The sequence below is a fragment of the Dama dama genome, chromosome 12, assembly GCF_033118175.1.
Source record: "Dama dama isolate Ldn47 chromosome 12, ASM3311817v1, whole genome shotgun sequence".
In the NCBI taxonomy this organism is placed as follows: Eukaryota; Metazoa; Chordata; class Mammalia; order Artiodactyla; family Cervidae; genus Dama; species Dama dama.
The window spans coordinates 42,216,603-42,239,972 of record NC_083692.1 but is presented as its reverse complement, the minus strand read 5'-3'; the positions used below and the strand labels follow the sequence as shown (position 1 = coordinate 42,239,972).

The window sequence follows — 23,370 nt, the reverse complement described above, 5'->3', positions numbered from 1 at the left end:
GGCCAGAGAGGGCTTAAAAGGAAGAAAGGGACTTGATCTAGAGTCTGAATGGGTGGGAAAACTGAATATCCTGTAGAAGGTAAGGAACGGTCCTTTGGGTAAGACAACAGCATGGAAGCCTTTACATAAACCATGGACTGAACATTTGTGTTCCTTTAAAATTCCCATTTTAAGAAGGAGTAGTTTTCTTTGAGGGAGTAGTGTCATACTGAGGCTCTAATCCTCAGTATGATGGTAGTTAGATTTGGGGCTTTCAGAAGGTAATTAGTTCATGAGGGTGGAGCCCTCGTGAATGGGATTAGTGCCCTCAGAAAAAGAGACACAAGAGATGATCTCTCTCTGCCATATGAGGATACCATGAGAAGGTGATTTGTCTACAAGCCAGAAGGCATGTCCTCACCTCACAATTGATCTGCTAGAGCTTTGGTCTTGGACTTACCAGCCTCCAGAATTGTGAGAAATAAGTACCAGTTTATTGAGAAATAAATATGTGGTACTCTTGTTATACAGTCTGAAGGGACTAATACAATGTATATGGAGTTGGGAAACCCATGTAGGAAGGAAAATGGGTGTTTGAGGGTTAAAGGAGACTTGAGTGCCAAAGTACTCATAATTCTCTGTGACCCATACCCTTTGCAATGTGACTTTGCAGCTCTTCTCATCAAAAGATAAAATCTATTTCTTTATCCTTTCAATTTGAACTTGCATTACAATTGCACTGACAAATGAAATGAGGCATAAGTAGTTTTGTGACAATCATGAGCCTAGAATTCAAGAGACCTTGAACCTTTTCCACTCTCTTGGAACCCTGCTAGCTGCTATGAGACTGAGTCCAGCTAATAGGCTAAAGGATAAGAGATCATATGGAAGAAATCCAATTGTCCCAGCCAAAGCTATCCTAGACTAGCCAAGAACCAGCAAACTCCAAAGACAAGAGATAATGCTGTATCTGTCAGCAGAGCTGCCTACTTGATCCTTCACTAATTGTACACACATGAGGGGGCAAAGCATTCAACTGACCTATTGACTTGTGAGAAATGTTAATTGTTTTAAGCCACTGAGTTTGGGGATGGTTTGTTACCCATCAATATCTAACTGACATAAGTAGCAAGCTAAGAAACTGTGATCTTTGTCCAATAAGCATTATGAGGATTATTAGCCATAAGTATTAATACAATAAAAAACTTAATTAGGGAGTTTCCTGTCACCATAGTAGTAGTGGAATTTAGTGATAATTTTAGTCTAGGAAAAATTTGTAATTTTTATCAAAATAATGCACATAGTTTAAAAGGTTAAATAGTACTATAAGGACTATAAAGGAAAAATGTAGTCCCAAGCTATACATATATATATATGTCCAGTACTATTTCTTGGTTTTCTATTCTGGAATGTTATCTTCATTTCTCTATATACTATGTTTATATTCTTTACAGAAATTATCCGTTGACTTCAAGTTATGTCAGGTGAGAATTTTTCTATTTCTTCTCTACTTGATATACCTTTATGTGAATCAATCCATTTAATAATTGACATCAGAAATTTAATGCCATTAAAATGAAGCAGGGCAAAGGTTAACAGAGCTTTGCCAAGAGAACACACTGGTCATAGCAAACACTGTCTTCTAACAACACAAGAGATGACTCTACACATGAATATCACCAGATGGTCAACACCAAAATCAGATTGATCATATTCTTTGTAGCCGAAGATGGAGAAGCTCTACACAGTCAGCAAAAACAAGACCTAGAGCTGACTGTGGCCCGGATCATCAGCTTTTTTTTTTTTTTTTTTCTGAATAATGCCTGTTTAATGCTTTTGATAGAACAATGGAACACATAATTGATGGCAGATTTCAGTAAGATCATGCATTTTATCTAACTTGCTTTGGAATTTAAATGCTTATTTACTTTTACTAGGGACAGTAAAGGTAACAAGATAATAATAATACCTATCATATTTTTATTAGATTCTTTTATTTTTAAATTTTTTAAATTTTTTCAGTGGGTTTTGTCATACATTGACATGAATCAGCAATAGATTTACACGTATTCCCCATCCCGATCCCCCCTCCCGCCTCCCTCTCCACCCGATTCCTCTGGGTCTTCCCAGTGCACCAGGCCCGAGCACTTGTCTCATGCATCCCACCTGGGCTGGTGACCTGTTTCACCATAGATAATATACATGCTGTTCTTTTGCAACATCCCACCCTCACCTTCTCCCACAGAGTTCAAAAGTCTGTTCTGTACTTCTGTGTCTCTTTTTCTGTTTTGCATAAAGGGTAGTCGTTACCATCTTTCTAAATTCCATATATATGTGTTAGTATGCTGTAATGTTCTTTATCTTTCTGGCTTACTTCACTCTGTATAATGGGCTCCAGCTTCATCCATCTCATTAGGACTGGTTCAAATGAATTCTTTTTAATGGCTGAGTAATATTCCATGGTGTATATGTACCACAGCTTCCTTATCCATTCATCTGCTGATGGGCATCTAGGTTGCTTCCATGTCCTGACTATTATAAACAGTGCTGCGATGAACATTGGAGTGCATGTGTCTCTTTCAGGTCTGGTTTCCTCAGTGTGTATGCCCAGAAGTGGGATTGCTGGGTCATATAGCAGTTCTATTTCCAGTTTTTTAAGAAATCTCCACACTGTTCTTCATAGCAGCTGTACTAGTTTGCATTCCCACCAACAGTGTAAGAGGGTTCCCTTTTCTCCACACCCTCTCCAGCATTTATTGCTTGTAGTCTTTTGGATAGCAGCCATCCTGACTGGCGTGTAATGGTACCTCATTGTGGTTTTGATTTGCATTTCTCTGATAATTGTAAATTTCAGGCTTAAATGGAAGAGAATAGCAAAAATCATTGGACCATTCAGGTATGATCTAATCACAAATCCCTTGTGATTATACAATAGAGGTGACAAATAGATTCAAGGAATTAGATATGAGAGACAGACTATGAACAGAGGTTTGCAACATTGTACAGGAGGCAGTGACCAAAACCATCCCAAAGGAAAAAAATGCAAGAAGGCAAAATAATGCCTTACAAATAACTGAGAAAAGAAGAGAAGCAAAAGGCAAGGAGAAAGGGAAAGATATACCCAACTGAATGCAGAGTTCCAGAGAAGAGAAAAGACAGATAAGAAAGCCTTAAGTGAACAATGCAAAAAAATAGAGGAAAACAATAGAATGGGAAAGACTAAAGATCTCTTCAAGAAAATTGGAGATACCAAGTGAACACTTTGTGCAAAGATAGGCACAGTAAAGGACAGCAATGATATGGACCTGACAGAAGCAGAAGAGATTAAGAAGAGGTGGAAAGAATATACAGAAGAACTATACAAAAATGGTCTTAATGACCTGTATAACCATGATGATCAGGTCACTCACCTAGAGCCAGACATACTGGAATGCAAAGCCAAGTGGATATTAGGAAGCATTACCACGAACAAAGCTACTAGAGGTGATGGAATTCCAGTTGAGCTATTTCAAATCCTAAAAGATGATGTTGTTAAAATGCTGCACTCAATATGCCAGCAAATTTGGAAAACTCAGCAATGGCCACAGGACTGGAAAAGGTCAGTTTTCATTCCAATTCCAAAGAAAGGCAATGGCAAAGAATGTTCAAACTACCAGATTATTTCATTCATTTCATATGCTAGCAAGGTAATGCTCAATATCCTTCAAGTTATGCTTCAACATTATGTGAACTGTGAACTTCCATATGTACAAGCTGGATTTGGAAAAAGCAAAGGAACCAGAGATCAAATTGCCAACATCCATTGGATCACAGAAAAAGCAAGGGAATTCCAGAAAAACATCTACTTCTATTTCATTGACTATGTTAAAGCCTTTGACTGTATGGACCACAACAAAGTGTGGAAAATTCTTCAAGATATGGAATACCAGACCACCTTACCTGCCTCCTGAGAAACCTGTATGCAGATCAAGAAACAACAGCTAGAACAAGACATGGAAGAACAAACTGGTTCAAAACTGAGAGAGGAGTACATCAAGGCTGCATATATATTGTCACCCTGCTTATTTAACTTATATGCAGAGTACATCATGTGAAATACCAGGCTGGATGAATCACAAGCTGGAATCAAGATTGCTAGGAGAAATATTAACAACCTCAGATATGCAAGTGATACTAACCTAATGGCAGAAAGCAGAGGAACTAAAGAGCCTCTTAATTACGGTGAAAGAGTGAAAAAGCTGGCTTAAAACTCAACATTCAAAAAAACTAAGATCATGGTATTTGGTGCCATCAGTTCAGTTCAGTTCAGTTGCTCAGTCGTGTCCGACTCTTAGCGACCCCATGAACCGCAGCACACCAGGCCTCCCTGTCCATCACCAACTCCTGGAGTCCACCCAAACCCACGTCCATTGAGTCGGTGATGCCATCCAACCATCTCATCCTCTGCCATCCCCTTGTCCTCCTGCCCTCAATCTTTCTCAGCATCAGCGTCTTTTCAAATTAGTCAACTCTTTGCATCAGGTGGCCAAAGTATTGGAGTGTCAGCTTCAACATCACTCCTTCCAATGAACATCCAGGACTCATCTCCTTTAGGATGGACTGGTTGGATCTCCTTGCAGTCCAAGGGACTCTAAAGAGTCTTCTCCAACACCACAGTTCAAAAGCATCCATTCTTCGGCTCTCAGCTTTCTTTATAGTCCAACTCTCACATCCATACATGACCACTGGAAAAACCATAGCCTTGACTAGATGGACCTTTGTTGGCAAAGTAATATCTCTGCTTTTCAATATGCTGTCTAGTTTGGTCATGACTTTCCTTCCAAGGAGTAAGCGTCTTTTAATTTCATGGCTGCAATCACCATCTGCAGTGATTTTGGAGCCCAGAAAAATAAAGTCAGCCACTGTTTCCCCATCTATTTGCCATGAAGTGATGGGACTGGATGCCATGATCTTAGTTTTCTGAATGTTGAGCTTTAAGCCAACCTTTTCACTCTCCTCTTTCACTTTCATCAAGAGGCTCTTTAGTTCCTCTTCACTTTCTGCCATAAGGGTGGTGTCATCTGCATCTCTGAGGTTATTGATATTTCTCCCAGCAATCCTGATTCCAGCTTGTGTTTCCTCCAGCCCAGCATTTCTCATGATGTACTCTGCATATAAGTTAAATAAGCAGGGTGACAATATACAGCCTTGACATACTCCTTTTCCTATTTGGAACCAGTCTGTTGTTCCATGTCCAGTTCTAACTGTTGCTTCCTGACCTGCATACAGGTTTCTCAAGAGGCAGGTCAGGTGGTCTGGTATTCCCATCTCTTTCAGAATTTTCCACAGTTTATCGTGATCCACACAGTCAAAGGCTTTGGCATAGTCAATATGGCAAATAGATGGGGAAAAATGGCAACAGTGACAGACTTTATTTTTTTTGGCTCCAACATCATTGCAGAGTGTGACTGCAGCCATGAAATTAAAAGATGCTTGCTCATTGGAATAAAAGCTATGACAAATTCAGATAGTGCAGTAAAAAGCAGAGACATCACTTTGCTAACAAAGGTCCATATAGTCAAAAATATGGTCTTTCCAGTAGTCATGTATGGATATTAGAGTTTGCCCCTGAAGAAGGCTGAGCACCGAAGAACTGATGCTTTCAACCTCTGGTGCTGGATAAGACTCTTGAGAGTTTCTTAGCAGGGAGATAAAACCAGTGAATCCTAAAGGAAATAAACCCTGAATAATCATTGGAATATGATATTCAGACTGATGCTGAAGCTTTAATACTTTGGCTATCTGATGCAAAGAGCTGACTCACTGGAAAATACCCTGATGCTGGGAATGATTGAGGGCAGGATGAGAAGGGGACAAAAGAGGATGAGATGGTTGGATGGCATCATCGACTTCATGGACATGAGTTTGAGCAAACTCTGGGAGACAGTGAAGGACAGGGAAGCCTGATGTGCTGCAGTCCATGGGGTTGCATAGATTTGCACATGACTTATCAACTGAACAATTATAGCTCTGGGCTTCGCAGGTGGTGCTAATGGATTATATCTATATAAACATTGTTCATTATTTGGCAGATATAGTATGACAATTTTTTTATAAAATTTTGTTTTTCTCCATTATTGCTTTATTCTTTTGCTTAGTTATCTATATACTTTAAAAAATATTTTAAAATTTTAATTAGAAGATAACTACTTTACAATATTGTTATGGTTTCTGCCATGCATCAACATGAATTGGCCATAAGTATACATATATCCCCTCCCTCTTGAACCCTCCTCCCACCTCCTTCCCCATCCTACCCCTCTAGGTTATCACGGAGCACCAGCTTTGCATTCCCTGAGTCATAGAGCAAATTCCCACTGGCTATTTTACATATGCATGTACTTATTAATTTTCCCCAATATAGTAATAGATACTAAAAAATTCTTTCAATTCTATTTTTCACGACAAAAATGATAGAGTCAAAAGACGACAGAGGATGAGATCGTTGGATGGAATCACAGACTCAATGGACATGAGTTTTAGTAAACTCTGGGAGTTGGTGATGGGCAGAGAGGCCTGGTGTGCTGCAGTCCATGGGGTTGCCAAGAGTCGGACATGACTGAGCAACTAAACTGACTGACAAAAGCATGAGTAGTTTATTCATTTCATCCTGGAGTCCTTTTGCTCTAACTTCAACTAGTTTTCTAGCATTTCCTGTGTTGGACACCCCATTTCCGAGTTATCTTGTCTTTCTCTCTTGATTGAACCTCTTATGGTAAAGCATATTCCTCAATAGCTTCTGGAGTGTAAGAACTTGCATGACTGAAATATTTTCATCCTACCTCAAGCTTGTTTTGTAAAAATTTTATTTATTTGTTTGTTTTTTATTCAGCTGGGTCTCCAGGGCTATTCTCTAGTTACAAAGAGTGAGGCTGATCTCTGATTGTGGAGCATGGGCTCCAGGCATGCAGGCTTCTCCCAGGCTCCAGAGCACGGGCTTAATAGTTGTGGTGCACAGGGTTAGTTGTTCTGCAGCATGTGGGAACTATCCAGATCAGGGATCAAAACCATGTCTCCTGAACTGGCAGATGGATTCTTCACCACTGAGCCACCAGGGAAGCCCAAGCTTAATTCTTTGACCAACAACAGAAAATAATTTTACCTCAGAATTTCTAATGTGCTGCTTCACTGTTTTCTGCCTTTTAAAGCCACTGTTGACAAATTCCTCAAAAGTTACAGACTATCAGAGTTTACTCAGGAAGAAATAAATAACCTGAGTAGCTTTAGTTTTATGAAAGAAATTTAATTCATAGTTTATAAAACATCTGACAAAGAAAATACCAGGCACAGATGATCTCTATGGATGAATCTACTAAACATTTAATGGAGAAATAATACCAAGATTACACAAACTCCTACAGAAAATTAAATTGGATAGAAGAAAATATTTCCTGATTCATCCCATGAGACCAGCATTATCCTGATACCAAAAACAGACAAATACAATGAGAAAATAAAACTACAGACCGATATCCCTCCTGAGCACAGATGTAGTAATCCTAAACAAAATTTTAGCAAATGAAATCCAGCTATATATAAAAATGATAATCTATTATGATCAAGGGCTATTTGTCTTGTGGAGGAACTGGAACTCAGACATTGCTGGCAGGAATATAAAATGGTGTAATCACTTTGGAACATAGTTTGACAGTTTCTTAAAAAGTGATGGTTATACTTATCATATAATCTAGTTGTAGTTCTAGATATTCACCCTAGAAAAATGAAAGTACATGTCCATGAAGAGACCTATCATGAATGTGTATAGCAGCTTTATTTGTTATAGCCCCAACCCAGAAACAACCCAGTGCACATCACCTGGTGAATAAACAAGCTAGAATGTCCATACAAGAACATACTGCTTAGGAAACAGAAAGAAAATAACTATTGATAAAATAGGAATATAGATGAATCTAAAATTATGCTTAGTAAGAAATGACAGACAAAAGAGGTCATTCAGTGATTCTAATTACATAAAGTTCTAGAAAATGCAAACTAAAATGATAGAAAGCAGATCAGTTGTTGCCTGTGGACAAGACAGAGGAATAGGGAAAATAGGAAGGAAGAGATTTCAAAGGGACCTAACGAAAATGTGGAGGGTCATAGATATGTTCATTATCTTGATTATGGTGATGGTTCTATGGTGGTGGTGGTAGTTTAGTCACTGTCATCTCTGACTCTTATGACTCCATGGACTGTAGCCGGCCAGGCACCTCTGTCCATGAGAGCTTCCAAGCAAGAATATTGGAGTGGGTATCCATTTCCTTCTCCACTATAGCTGTATACATATGTCAAAACTCACATATGCATTTGTTTGTATGTCAATTATATGTCAATGAAACTGTTAAAAATGTGAATCATTTTCATTTATTTGGCTTAATAGTCATCTCTATTCTGTTTTATCATTCCTTTGAAATACTCAATGGTACCCCTAGTCTGATGTAGATCTTCTTTGTGACACTTAAAGGAGATGGGAATGCAGCATCATGAAATCAAATTTCAGAAGGACATCTTAAAGTAAATGAAAAAAGTCAGTTCAAGGATATTCTTACTGGTTTCAGTTATCTGTATTTATTCAGTTATCTGTATTTATACTGGCAGTGGAATTTGCTAACATTAATCTCCTACTAACTGGAGACCTGAAATTCAAATTGAACCAGTCAGCCAGACTTGGATGACCATGTGAATCACTTGCTGATCCTAAAATAAAAAAGGTTTGCAGCCCCCATTCCTAGAGATCCTAATTTAGTAACTCTGAGGTGGAAGTCAATGAATTTGCATATAAACCAAGATTAGAGACAACAGCATTATGCAAAATTAGCATTCTCACCCTTGTCTCCACTAGAACCCTCCATCAGATTCAGACTGCTGTCCTCTCTCCTCCTCATACCATGTTAAATCATCTCCCACTTGCCTAATTTCTACCTATGCAAATCAGTTAACTGCCCATCACAAATTCCACCTCTTCTTTTATGACTAATCATCTCTCTCTCCTTCATTTCTTCTCACCTGTCTCCAAGCACTGTGGCCCTTCTGATCCTTGAGTCAAAACAAAGATCCAAGGCTTATCAAAGAGATATTCTTTTCTCTGGGTTCCAAGTCACTACACAGAATGAAGGCTCCAGGGTTTTAAAACAATTATTTATTTTTAGAAAATCAGCTCTTTTGCATCATCCAAGTCACTGAAACAAGTTCTCTTATGCACCACCAGTGTATTTTCACTTGCTTCCTGCTTTGGACTCTATGGACAACTAGTACTATTCTGTTTTGGTTTTAGGGAAAATGATTAAGGCCTAGAGCCAAGTTGTTTATTTTTGCCATCCAGATTTCTGAGTAGAAGATACTTTAGATAAGCAATTTACCACTGTCTTTGATCTCAAGCTATCAGCTTCAAAGTATAACATTTAAAAATATTTTATGTGGTTTCTATTATTTTTCTTGCCTTGCATGCATTGAAGCTTGTTTTAAGATGTCTCTTCTGTTTTTGAGCATTTTTGTAAGATGGTCAAATTAGATGTTTGTCCTTTGTGATAAAATTCAACTCCTTTATAGAAATATTCCAGACTTTTTGATTATCATATCACACAGTGGTAACATGAATGCATTGCTTTTCTCTACATGACATTTACTGAGAGTAACAGGGTTGATGCCCACTCTTAATCTTTCTGGAAGAGCACTGTCTTCTGTTTTTTTTTCCCCCTCCACTTTGTAACTACTCTTGAAGAAAACAATATTCCACTTTGTATATCTAACACACTTGGTATAAGGGAGGGAAGTTAACAGTTTTTTTGCATGATGGATACAATCTTTTCAGTTTTTTGTCAGATCCAAAAAAAAAAAAAGGTCTTAGAGATAGAAAATTTGGACAAAATGTTTCAGAAGAGATGTAAATATATCATGAAGGTCTGGTCAAGTGTTCATAATTGATTTTCTTTTATTCTGGTTAACAGTCTTAGAGACAGCATAACAAAACACTGATAGCACAGCCTTTGAACTGTGGTGCAAGAGAAGACTCCTGAGAGCCCCTTGACAAGATCAAATCGGTCAATCTTAAGAGAAATCAACCTTGAATACTCACTGGAAGGACTGATGCTGAAGGTGATGCTCCAGTATTTTGGTCACCTGATGTGAACAGCTGACTCGTTGAAAAAGTCCCTGATGCCAGGAAAGACCGAGGGCAGAAGAAGAAGAGGGTGTCAGAGGATGAGATGGCTGGATGGCATCACTGATGCAATGGACATGAACTTGGGCAAACTTTAGCAGATGGTGAGGGACAGAGAGGCCTGGCATGCTACAGTCCATGGGGTTACAAAGAGTTGGACATGACTGGCCAACTGAACAACAACAACAAGCACTTAGTTATCTGTAACTAGAAAAACTAGTTTCAAAATTCAGCTCTTCCACCTATGTGATCTTGGGCAAGATTCTTCATTCTTTTGTTTATTCATTTATTTATCCCATAAGTATGTCTTACATATCTTCTGTGTGTCAGCTATCATGAAAGCTCTGAGAATGGGTAGCACATGCACTCTGCTCTTATAAAGTATGGCAGGCATAAAAATGTGCTTCATAGGTCTCCAAATATGGTAGTATAATTGACCAAGCACCTCAGATTCTATACTCTGAAATCTACTGCATCCTTTGTAGCAGATCACAGTTTGAATGGACTGCTCTCTGCCTGTGACTGGCTGTGACTGTCCATTCCTAGGAGACAGGGTATTCTTAAGATGATGAACTATGACTTGAGAGCTCATCAGGGGCCTTACTGAGCATTCCTTAGACTGTATAGCAGTCTAGTTCACTTCAGCCTTACCTTCTTGCCCTCTCTCCTTCCATCAGGTTCACACTTGAATCAGGTTCTTGTGACTCTCTCAAATCTGTGTTCCCTTCCCATTTTACCTCTTGGACATTTTTCTTACTTAAAGCCCTTGCACATCTAATCCCACCTTGGTGCTTGCTTCTTTGTGAACTTAGACTAACATATGGAGTATATGTTCTAGTGGATGAGACAAAAAAAATAACATGGTTGAGACAAAAAATAATAATAATAATATGGTGAATCCACGGACAGAGCAGCCTGACAGGCTACAGTACCTGGGGTTGCAAGGAGTTGGACACAACCTAGCAACTGAACAACAACAACAAAATTTCAGATAGTGATAACTGTGTAGGTAACAAAATAGCATAGTGGCATAGATGAATGCCACAGACAGAGACTTGGGGGATGGGGGGTAGGCACTTCGTTGTTTAGCTTACACAGCCAGGAAGGATGTTGCTGAGGTTATATTCCAGCTGAAAGTTGAATAATGAGATGTGAAGATGCTGGAGAGGAACAGCTGGGCAGTGTGAAGGGTTGGAGCCCAGCAGAACCAGTATGTTTAGGGAATATGAAGACAGGGATTTTATAAGCATCATCTATGACATCATGGAAAGAGGGAGTATCAGAAAGGAAAATAAAGGCTGGTTCCATAGGACCTCAAAGTCCAAGGTATGGAGTCTATTAATACATTCTATTCTAAGTGCAATGTAAATGCACTGGAGAGTCTGAATAGAAAGGTGACATTATTTGATTTACATTTTTGAGAGGTCACTTTGGTTACTGAGAGGAGAAACTGGAGAGGGATGGCAAGAGTGAATACAAAATAGAGCAGTTAGATTACAAGAATCTAGGTGAGAGTTGGCATAGGCTTGGATTATGGTAGTGACAGTATTGGTAGGAAAAATAAAATCATTCAAGGTATGTTTTGGGAGGACACAGCACCCAAGCATACAGAGTGTATATTTTGGGGGAATATATGCATGTGAAATCTGTGTTCTCAAGGATCTATTTTCAAGTACTGACCAAGGACCAACCAAGAAGAAAGAGAGTAGATGTTTGGGGAGACAAGATGATGGAGCAGAAGGACATGAGCTTACCTCTTACTATGAAAACACCAAAATCACAACTAATTACTGAACAACAATCAAATGGGAAAAACAAAAAAAACAAAAAAACAAAAGATACCTGACACCTAAAGACAAAGAGAAAGCCGCAATGAGACAGAGGGAAAGTTCTGAGCCCCAGATAATTCTCCCCAGCCTGAAGGTCTGGCAATGGAAGGAGAAGCCTCCAGAGAATCTGGCTTTGAAGGGCAGTAGGATTTGATCCCAAGAATTCCACAGAACTCGGGGAAACAGAAATTCCATGCTGGGAGGGAATATACTAGGTCTCATTCATATCAGTACCTTGGGAAAAAAGCAATGGTCTCATGAAAGATTAGGCCAGACCTACCTGCTAGTATTGAGGGTCTCATGCAGAGACAGAAAGTGTCAGTGACTCACTGTGGGAATAAAGACACTGGCAGTGATAGTTCTGGGGAGTACTCATTGGCATAAACCCACCTGGAGGCCACCATTTTCTTCCAAAGACTTAGCTCCACACAACAGCCTATAGGCTCCAGTGCTGAAACACCTGAGGCTAAATAACCAACAAGGAAGGAACACAGCCTCACCTATTAGCAGACAGAGTACTTAAAGTCTTTCTGAGAACAGCCTTGCCCACCAGAGGGACAAGACCCAGCTCCACTCACCAGTGGGCAAGAACCAGTCCTGCTCACTAAGAAGCCTGCACAAGTCTCTAAGACAGCCTCATCCACCAAGGAGCAGACAGCAGAAAGAAGAAGAACTACAACACTGCACCTGCAGCAATGGAAACTGCAACCACAGAAAGTCAGACAAAATCATACAGCACAGGACATGTTTCTGAAGAAGGAACAAGGTAAAATCCCAGAACAGCCAAGTGAAGTGGAGACAGGAAATCTACCCAGAAGAGAATTCAGAGTAATGATGATCCAAGATCTCAAAAAATAAAGGAGGCATAGATCAAAAATAAATTTACAAAAAAAAGAGAAATGTTTAATAAAGACCTTAAGAACTAAATAACAAAGAGAGATGAACAATAACTGAAATGAAAAATATACTAGAAGGAATCAATACCAGAATAACTGAGACAGAACAATGGATAACTGAGCTGAAAGACAGAATGGTGGAAATCACTGCCATGGAACAGAGAAAAAACAGAATGAAAAGAAATGAGGACAGCCTAAGAGATCAACATTAAAAGCACCAACATTCACATTATAGGGAGTAACAGAGGGGAAATGAGAGAGAAATAATATGAGAAAATATTTTAAGTGATAATAGCTAAAAATTTCCCTAACATGGGGAAAGAAAGAGTCACCGAAGTTTAAGAAGCACAGAGAGACCCAGGCATGATATAACCAAGGTGGAACATGCTAAGACACATAGTAATCAAATTCACAAAAATTAAGAACAAAGAAAAAATATTAAAAGAAACAAAATAAAACCAAGAAATAATATACAAAGGAACTCCTATAAGGTTATCAACTGATTTCTCAGCAGAAACTCTGAAGGCCAGAACAGAATGTCAAGATAAATTTAAAGTGATGAAAAGGAAGAACCTACAACCAGGAATATTCTACCCAGCAAGACTCTTGTTCAGATTCAACAGAGAGGTCAAAAGTTTTACAGTCAAGCAAAAGCTAAGAGAATTTAACACCACACCAGACCAGCTTTGCAACAAACACTAAAGGAACTTCTCTAGGTGGAAAAAAATGCCTACAACTGGAAACAACAAAATTATAAATGGGAAAGCTTGATGGTAAAGGAAAACATACAGTAAAGGTAGGAAATCATCAGCACACAAATATGATATTAAAATCAGCAATTTGAGAAGAGCACAAATATAGTATACTAGAAATGCATTTGAAATTAAAAGGCCAGGAACTTAAAACAATGTTGTTTATATAGACTTCTATATCAAAACCTCATGATAACCACAATCTGAAAATCTACAATAGATACACACACAAGAGAAAAGGGATCAAACACAAAATTAAAATTAGTCATCAAATCACAATAGAACAGAACAAATGAGGAAGGGAAGAAAAAAGGCATACAAAAACAAATCCAAAACAATTTAAAAATGGCACAATAATTACTTTAAACATAAATGGGTCAAATACCCCTCCTGCAGAGGCAGGAAGTGGCTGTAGCTCACTGTGGGGACAGACACGGGCTGCAATAGTTCTGGGGAGTATTCATTGGAGTGACAAACGGTGTGACGTTGGCATGACAAAAACCAAAAGACAAAGACTGGCTGAATGGATAGAACAACAAAACCTGTATATATGCTGCCTATAAGAGACTCACTTCAGATCCATGGACACATACAGACTGAAAGTAAGGGAATGGACAAATGTATTCCAAGCAAATGGAAATCAAAAGAAAGCTAGAATAGCAATACTCATGTCAGGCAAAATAGACTTTAAAATAAAAACTGTTACAAGAGACAAATAAGGACACTACATAATGATCATGGGATTAATCCAAGAAGAAATAAATACTGTAAATCTATATGCACCTAACATAGGAACACCTCAATATATAAGGCAAATACTAAGAGCCATAAGAAGAAAAATCAATAGGAACACAATAATAGTGGGGGACTTCAAAGCCCACTTTCATCAAAAGACAGATCATCAATCTAGACAGAACATCAATAAGGAAACACAGGCCTTAAATGAGGCATTAGAGCAGAAACATATATATATAATTGACATTCTTATAGCATTCCATTAACAAGGAGCAGACACCTAAAACAACTGGAAAAAGAACAACAATCCGCCCCCCCCCCAACCCCTGCATTAAGTTAGTAGAAGGAAAGAAATAATAACGATCAGAGCAGATATAAATGAAACCAAAAGAAAGAAAACAGCAAAGATTAATAAAGCTAAAACCTGGTTCTTTAAGAACAAAATTGACAAACCTTTAGCTAGACTCATCAAGAAAAAAAAGGAGAGGACTCAAATCAATAAAATTAGTAATGAAAAAAGTTACAACTAACATTGCAGAAATACAAAGGATCGTAAGACACTACTACAAACAACTGTATATGAATAAAATGGACAACCTGGAAGAAATGAACAAGTTCCTAGAAAAGTACACCCTTCCAAGTCTGAACCAGGAAGAAATAGAAAATATGAGCAGACCAATCACAAGTACTGAAATTGAACTATAATTAGAAAGTCTTCCAACAAACAAAAGTCCAGACCAGATGGCTTCACAGGCGAATTCTATTATTACCAAAATTTAGAGAAGTATAACAACATTTAGAGAAGTATTTCCAAAAAAATAGCAAAGGGAGAACATTCCCAAACTAATTATATGAAGTCACCGTCACTCCAATACCAAAGTCAGACAAAGATATCACAAAAAAGAAAATTATAGGCCAATATCACTGATGAACCTAGACACAGAAAGCCTCAACAAGATATTAGCAGACCAAACCCAAGAATACATTCAAAGGATCATACCCCATGATCAGGGGCTTCTCTAGTGGCTCAGTGGTAAAGAATTCACCTGATGGGCTACAGTCCATGGGGTCACAAAGAGTCAACATGACTTAGCGACTAAATAGTGACAACAAAAACCCCATGAGCAAGTGGGATTTATCCCAGGAATGAAAGGATTTTTCAAAATCTGCAAATCAATCAGTGTGATAGCTAGTGTGTTGCTCAGTTGTGTCTGACTCTGCGACTCCCGGATTGTAGGCCAGCAGGCTCCTCTGTCCATGGGATTCTCCAGGCAAGAATGCTGAAGTGGGTTGCCATTCCCTTCTCCAGGGGATCTTCCTGACACAGGGATCAAACTCAGGTCTCCCACATTGCAGGCAGATTCTTCACCATGTGAGTCACCAGGGAAGCCCATCAGTGTGATACACCACATCAATAAATTGAAGAATAAAAAGCATATGATCATTTCAATAGATACAGAAAACATTTTTGACAAAACTCAGCACCCATTTACGACAAAAACTCTCCAGAAAGTAGGCATGGAGGGAACATACCTCAACATAATAAAGCCCGTATTTGAAAAACCTACAGCTAACATCATAGTCAATGTGAAAAGCTGAAAGCATTTCCTCTAAGATCAGGGACAAGACAAGGATGTCCACGCTCACAAATTTTATTCAACACAGTTTGAAAGTCATAGCTACAGCAATCAGAGAAGAAAAAGAAAGAGAATCCAAATTGGAACAGAAGAAGTAAAACTGTCACTGTTTGCAAGTGATATGATACCATACATAGAAAATCCTAAAGATGCTTACCAGAAAAGTACTAGAGCTCAATAAATTCAATAAAGTTGTAGGATGCAAAATTAATACACATAAATCTGTTGCATTTTTATGTGCTAAAAATGAAAGATCAGAAAGAGAAATTAAAGAAACAATCCCACTCACTATCACATCAAAAAGAATAAAATACTTAGGAATCAACCTACCTAAGGACACAAAGGGCTTCCCCAGTAGCTCAGCTAAAAAAGAATCTGCCTGCAATGCAGGAGACCCTGGTTTGATTCCAAGGTTGGGAAGATCTCCTGGAGAAGAGATAGGCTACCCACTTCAGTATTCTTAGGCCTCCCTGGTGACTCAGCTGGTAAAAGAATCCACCTGCAATGAGGAAGGCCTGGGTTCAATCCCTGGATTGGGAAGATTCCCTGGAGAAGGGAAAGGCTACCCACTGCAGTATTCTGGCCTGGAGATTTCCATGGACTGTATAGTCCATGGGGTCATAAAGAGTCAGACACGACTGAGCAACTTTCACTTTCTCTTTTCACTTTCAATGACACAAAAGACCTATACTCCAAAAGCTCTGAGATGCCAATAATAGAAATGAAAGATGACCCAGAAAGATGGAAAGATTAAACCATCTTCTTGGATTGGAAGGGTTAATATTGTCAAAATGACTATACTACCCAAGGCAATCTACAGATTCAATACAATCCCTACCAATTACCAGTGGCATTTTTCACAAAACTAGAACAAAAAAAAATCTTAAAATTTGTATGGAGACACAAAAGACCCCAAATAGCCAAAGCAATATTGAGAAACAAAAATGGATCTGGAGGAATCAGGATCCTTGACTTCAGACAATACTATGAAGGTACAGCCATCTAAACAATATAATACTGGCACAAAATAGAAATATAGATCAATGGAACAGGAAAGAAAGCCCAGAAATAAATTCATACACTTATAGTCAATTAATCTATGATAAAGGAGGCATGAATATAAATAGAGAAAAGACAGTCTCTTCAATAAATGCTGGGAAAACTGAATAGCTACAAGTAAAAAAGCATTAGAACATTCTTAGCACCATACACAAAAATAAGCTCAAAATGGATTAACCATCTAAATGTAGGAGTGGATACCATAAAACTCTTAAAGGAAAACATAGACAAAAGGTTATGTGACATAAATTGTAGCAATATCTTTTGTGGTCTATCTCCTAGAGTAATGAAGATAACAAAAATAAATAAATGGGACCTAATTAAGCTCAAAAGCTTTTGTACAACAAAAGAAATCTTAAACAAAATGTAAAGACAACCCACAGAATGGGGTTCTTTTGCAACCCCAAATTGAAAATGATGTGGCCTACTGGCAATTAATCTCCAATTACAAATAAAATGTACAAATAGCTGATACCAAGGGAACATTTCACGCAAGGATGGGCATGATAAAGGATAGAAGCCATAAAGATCTAAGAGAAGCAGAAGAGATTAAGAAGAGGTGGCAAGAATACACAGAAGAACTGTACCAAAAAAAAGGTCTTAATGACCCGGATAACCACGTTGGTGTAGTCACTCACCTAGAGCCAGACATCCTGAAGTGTGAAGTCAAGTTATGCCTTAAAAAATATTACTACGTGTATTTACATGTATTAATACATGTAAATCCATGGCTGATTCATGTCAATGTATGACAAAAACCACTACAATATTGTAAAGTAATTAGCCTCCAACTAATAAAAATAAATGGAAAAAAAAAAAGGAGAAAAAAAAAGCATTACCACAAACAAAGGTAGTGGAGGTGATGAAATTCCAGCAAAGTTATTTCAAATTGTAAAAGATGATGCTGTGAAAGTGCTGCACTCAGTATGTCAGCAAATTTGAAAAACTCAGCAGTAGCCACAGAACTGGAAGAAGGGAGTTTTCTTTCCAATTCCAAAGAAGGGCAATGTCAAAGTATGTTCGCACTACTGTACATTGAGCTCCTTTCACATATTAGTAAGATTATGCTCAAAATCCTTCAAGCTAGGCTTCAGCAGTACATGAACCAAGAATTTCCAGGTGTACAAGCTGGATTTAGAAAAGGCAGAGGAACCAGAGATCAAATTGCCAACATCTGCTCAATCATAGAGAAAGCAAGGAAATTCCAGAAAAAAAAATCTACTTCTGCTTCATTGACTATGTTAAAGCCTTTGACTATGGATCACAACAAAGAAATTTCCACCCTGTGGAAAATTCTGAAAGAGATGGGCATACCAGAACACCTTGCCTGTCTCTTGAGAAACTTGTATACCAGTCAAGAAGCAACAGTTAGAATTTTATATGGAACAACTGACTGGTTCAAATTAGGGGAGTAGTAAGACGATTCCTTGGAGGAGGGTATGGTAATCCACTCCAGTATTGCCTGGAGAATGCCATGGACAGAGGAGCCTGGCAGGCTACAATCTATACAGTCACATAGAGTCAGACATGACTGAAGCGACTTCGCATGTACAGCACATGCACGACAAGGCTATCTATTGCCACCCTGTTTGTTTAACTTATACTCAGAGTACATCATGCAAAAGGCCAGGCTGGATGAATCACAAGCTGGAATCAAGATTGTCCGGATAAATATCAACAGCCTCTGATATGCAGATGATACCACTCTAGTGGCAAAAAGTGAAGAGGAACTAAAGAGCTTTTTGATGAAGGTGAAAGAGAAGAGCACAAAAGCTGGCTTAAAACAACATTCAGTACTCACTTTGGCAGCACACATACTAGCACTGGAATGATACAAAGATGATTAGCATGGCCCCTGTACAAGGATGACACACAAATTCGTGAAGTACTCCATATTTTACTATGGCCAATTCATATTGATCTATGGCAAAAACCATCATAATATTATAAAGTAATAAATGTCCAATTAATATAAATTAAAATATATGGTGAAACAGATCACCAGCCCAGGTGGGATGCACGAGACAAGTGCTCCGGCCTGGTGCACTGGGAAGACCCAGAGGAATCGGGTGGAGAGGGAGGTGGGAGGGGGGATCGGGATTGGGAATACATGTAAATCCATGGCTGATTCATATCAATGTATGACAAAACCCACTGGAAAAAAAAAATAATAATAATAAAAAATAAATAAATAAATAAAATAAAAAATAAATTAAAAAAAATTTTAAGTCATGAAATACACTTTCCAAGTAAGGAGCTGAGAAGAAAGCTCATTTTACATATCAGAAACAGAGTGACATAAAATTACTAAAATTAATATTTCAGACATTATACTGCTATGTGCACTTTTTTTGTTAAAAGAAACTATTCTACCTAAGAAGCAGAATACAACACCATGGTTTTATTTTGAAGAATCAATTAAAGGTTATACATTTAAGCTGATTGCTTTTTTAAAAATTAATTTATTTATTTTAATTGGAGGATAATTACCTTACAATATTGTGGTGGTTTTTGTCATCCATCAACATGAATCAGCCATGGGTGCACATAATTGCTTTTTAAATGAGTTTGGTTGACATTTAAAAATTTTGAAATACAGTCACTAAATTTAGTTTTACTATTTCGTTTTGGTAAATGCAATATTCAAAGTTTTCTCTTGTACTCCACATGCCTACTGGAGAAGGAAATGGAAACCCACTCCAGTATTCTTGCCTGGGAAATCCCATGGGCAGAGGAGTGTGGTGGGCTACAGTCCATGGGGTCACAAAGATTCAGACATGACTAACACTTTTCCACATGCTAATAAAATTTTTATAAATATGTTGTTTACTTGACCTAAAGGGACTCAAAATAATTCTTATGTTCTTCAATTTATTCTGAGACTTATATTGAGAGAGTCTCATGTTTAATAAACTTAATGAAGTAGCATTTGATCTCAAATACATTAAAGGAATATCTTAAGATTGGAAACAAACAAAACTCAACATTCAAAAAACTAAGATCATGACATCCAGTCCCATTAGTTCATGGCAAATAGAAGGGGGGAAAGTGAAGACAGTGACAGATTCCATTTTCTTGGGCTCCAAGATCACTGTTGATGGTGACTGCAGCCAAGAAATTAAAAGGTGCTTGCTCCTTGGAAGGAAAGCTATGACAAACCTAGACAGTATATTAAAAAGCAGAGACATCACCTAGAAAGGTCTGTATAGTCCAAGCTATGGGTTTTCCCAGTAGTCATATATAGATGTGAGTTGGACCATAAGGCAGGCTATTCAGTTCAGTAGCTCAGTTGTGTTCCACTCTCTGTGACTCCATGGACTACAGCACGCCAGAACTCCCTGTCTATCACCAACTCCCGGAGTTTACTCAAACTCATGTCCTTTGAGTCGGTATGGCATCCAACCACCTCGTCCTCTGTTGTTCCCTTCTCCTGCCTTCATTCTTTCCCAGCATCAGGGTCTTTTCAAATGAATCAGTTCTTCACATCAGGTGGCCAAAATGCTGGAGTTTCAGCTTCAACATCACTCCTTCCAATGAATATTCAGGACTGATTTCCTTTAGGATGGAATGGTTGGATCTCCTTGCAGTCCAAGGGACTCTCAAGAGTCTTCTCCAACACCACAGTTCAAAAGCATTAATTCTTCAGCATTCAGCTTTCTTTATAGTCCAACTCTCACATCCATATATGACTATGGAAAAACATTAGCTTTGACTAGATGGACCTTTGTTGGTAAAGTAATATCTCTGCTTTTTAATATGCTGTCTAGTTTGGTCATAACTTTTCTTCCAAAAAGCAAGTGTCTTTTCATATCAGGGCTGCAGTCACCATCTGCTGTGATTTTGCAGCCCAAAAAAATAAAGCCTGACACTGCTTCCACTGTTTCCCCATCTATTTGCCATGAAGTGATGGGACTGGATGCCATGATCTTAGTTTTCTGAATGTTGAGCTTTAAGCCAACTTTTTCACTCTCCTCTTTCACTTTCATCAAGAGGCTCTTTAGTTCTTCTTCACTTTCTGCCATCAGGGTGGTGTCATCTGCATATCTGAGCTTATTGATATTTCTCCTGGCAATCTTGATTCCAGCCTGTGTTTCATCCAGCCCAGTGTTTCTCATGATGTACTCTGCATATAAGTTAAATAAGCAGGGTGACAATAAATAGCCTTGACATATTCCTTTTCCTATTTGGAACCAGTCTGTTGTCCCATGTCCAGTTCTAACTGTTGCTTTCTGACCTGCATACAGATTTCTCAAGAGGCAGGTCAGGTGGTCTGGTATTCCCATCTCTTCCAGAATTTTCCACAGTTTGTTGTGATCCATACAGTCAAAGGCTTTGACATAGTCAATAAAGCAGTAATAGATGTTTTTCTGGAACTCTCTTGCTTTTTCGATGATCCAATGGATGTTGGCAATTTGATCTCTGGTTCCTCTGCCTTTTCTAAAACCAGCTTGAACATCTGGAAGTTCACAGTTCATGTATTGTTGAAGCCTGGCTTGGAGAATTTTGAGCATTACTTTACTACCGTGTGAGATGAATGCAATTGTGTGGTAGTTCGAGCATTCTTTGGCATTGCCCTCCTTTGGGATTGGAATGAAAACTGATCTTTTCCAGTCCTGTGGCCACTGCTGACTTTTCCAAATTTGCTGGCATATTGTGTGCAGCACTTTCACAGCATCATCTTTCAGGATTTGAAATAGCTCAATGGGAATTCCATCACCTCCACTAGCTTTGTTCCTAGTGATGCTTCCTAAGGACCACTTGACTTCACATTCCAGGATGTCTGACTCTAGGTGAGTGATCACACCATCATGATTATCTGGGTCATGAAGACCTTTTTTGTACAGTTCTTCTGTGTATTCTTGCCATCTCTTCTTAATATCTTCTGCTTCTGTTAGGTCCACACCATTTCTGTCTTTATCGAGCCCATCTTTGCATGAAATGCTTCCTTGGTATCTGTCATTCCCATTCTATTGTTTTCCTCTATTTCTTTGCACTGATCACTGAGGAAGGCTTTCTTATCTCTCCTTGGTATTCTTTCTAATTCTGCATTAAAATGGGTATATCTTTCCTTTTCTCCCTTTTTTTGCTTCTCTTCTTTTCACAGCTATTTGTAAGGCCTCCTCAGACAGCCATTTTGCTTTTCTGCATTTCTTTTTTGGGGGATGGTCTTGATCCCTGCCTCCTGTACAACATTGCGAACCTCCATCCATAGAGAAAGACAAATGTCAGATCATGTTGCTTATATGTGGAGTCTAGAACTAATGATACAAATGAACTTATTTACAAAATAGGAACAGACTCCCAGAGAATGAACTTATGATTACTAGGAGGGAAAGCTAGGGGGAGGAACAGACTGAGAGTTTGATATTGACACACACACATATTTAAAATAGATAAACAAGGAGGACTTACAGTATAGCAGAAGGAACTCTGATCAATATTCTGTAATAATCTAAATGAGAAAAAGAATTTGAAAAAGAATATATACACATATATGTATAGCTGAATATCTTTCTGTGTACCTAAAACTAACTCAGTGTTGTTAATCAATGATACTCCTATGTAAAATAAAAAAAAAAATTTAAAGATATGGTTTGGAGGTGCATTTGTTAAAATGTTTAGCTTTCTGTGCCTTAATTTCATAATTTTAAAAATGGAGTTACTACCTGCCTTATGGTAGGCTACAGTAAGGATTAAATTATATGTGACATGTACAATGTTCAGCATACTCTAAATGTTAGCTTTTCCTCTTGTGGAAAGAGTACTGGGTAGAAAAGAATAGATCCATGCTTTAGTTTAGTTCAGTTATTAACTCAAGATATGGCCTCAGTTGTGAAGGGATGGTGATTATAAATCACAGACTATTAGAGCTGCATGGGACCTTTGGGATTATTGATGTCATTCTACCAGTAAGGAAAAGCTAGGCAGCACAGGAAAGTAAAACCATATCCTGTAGGAAATTCTTGGCACTGAATATGGGGTCCAATAAGGCCGTTCCTGTTATGAAACTCCAGTGATTCTAAGTATTCCATAATGTTGCTGACAATTCTTCTATATAAGGGCTCTCTGGGGCCTTTCCTAGTAATTGGGTCATTTTGTTTCTGTTCTAACTTGACCTGAGTTCACAGGTTTCTCAGAAACAAGCCAGAAAATAATATGTCAAATCAAAATTTATTTTCTGTTCTTTTGTTCCACAATTGTGCATTTTCAATGACTCAGTCCACTGAGAGAAGTTCTACTTTCAACTCCCCCTTGAGGTACTGATTTCTGCCTGGGCTGCTTGAA

General features: G+C 38.3%; 1 non-coding gene across 1 annotated transcript; it reads left to right on the top strand.

Annotated features, from left to right (window-relative positions):
- Window positions 1-18,878: 18,878 nt before the first annotated feature.
- LOC133067507 (U6 spliceosomal RNA) lies at window positions 18,879-18,985 on the top strand. The gene has a single exon (XR_009695299.1). It is a non-coding gene; the product is annotated as a U6 spliceosomal RNA (small nuclear RNA).
- Window positions 18,986-23,370: the final 4,385 nt, after the last annotated feature.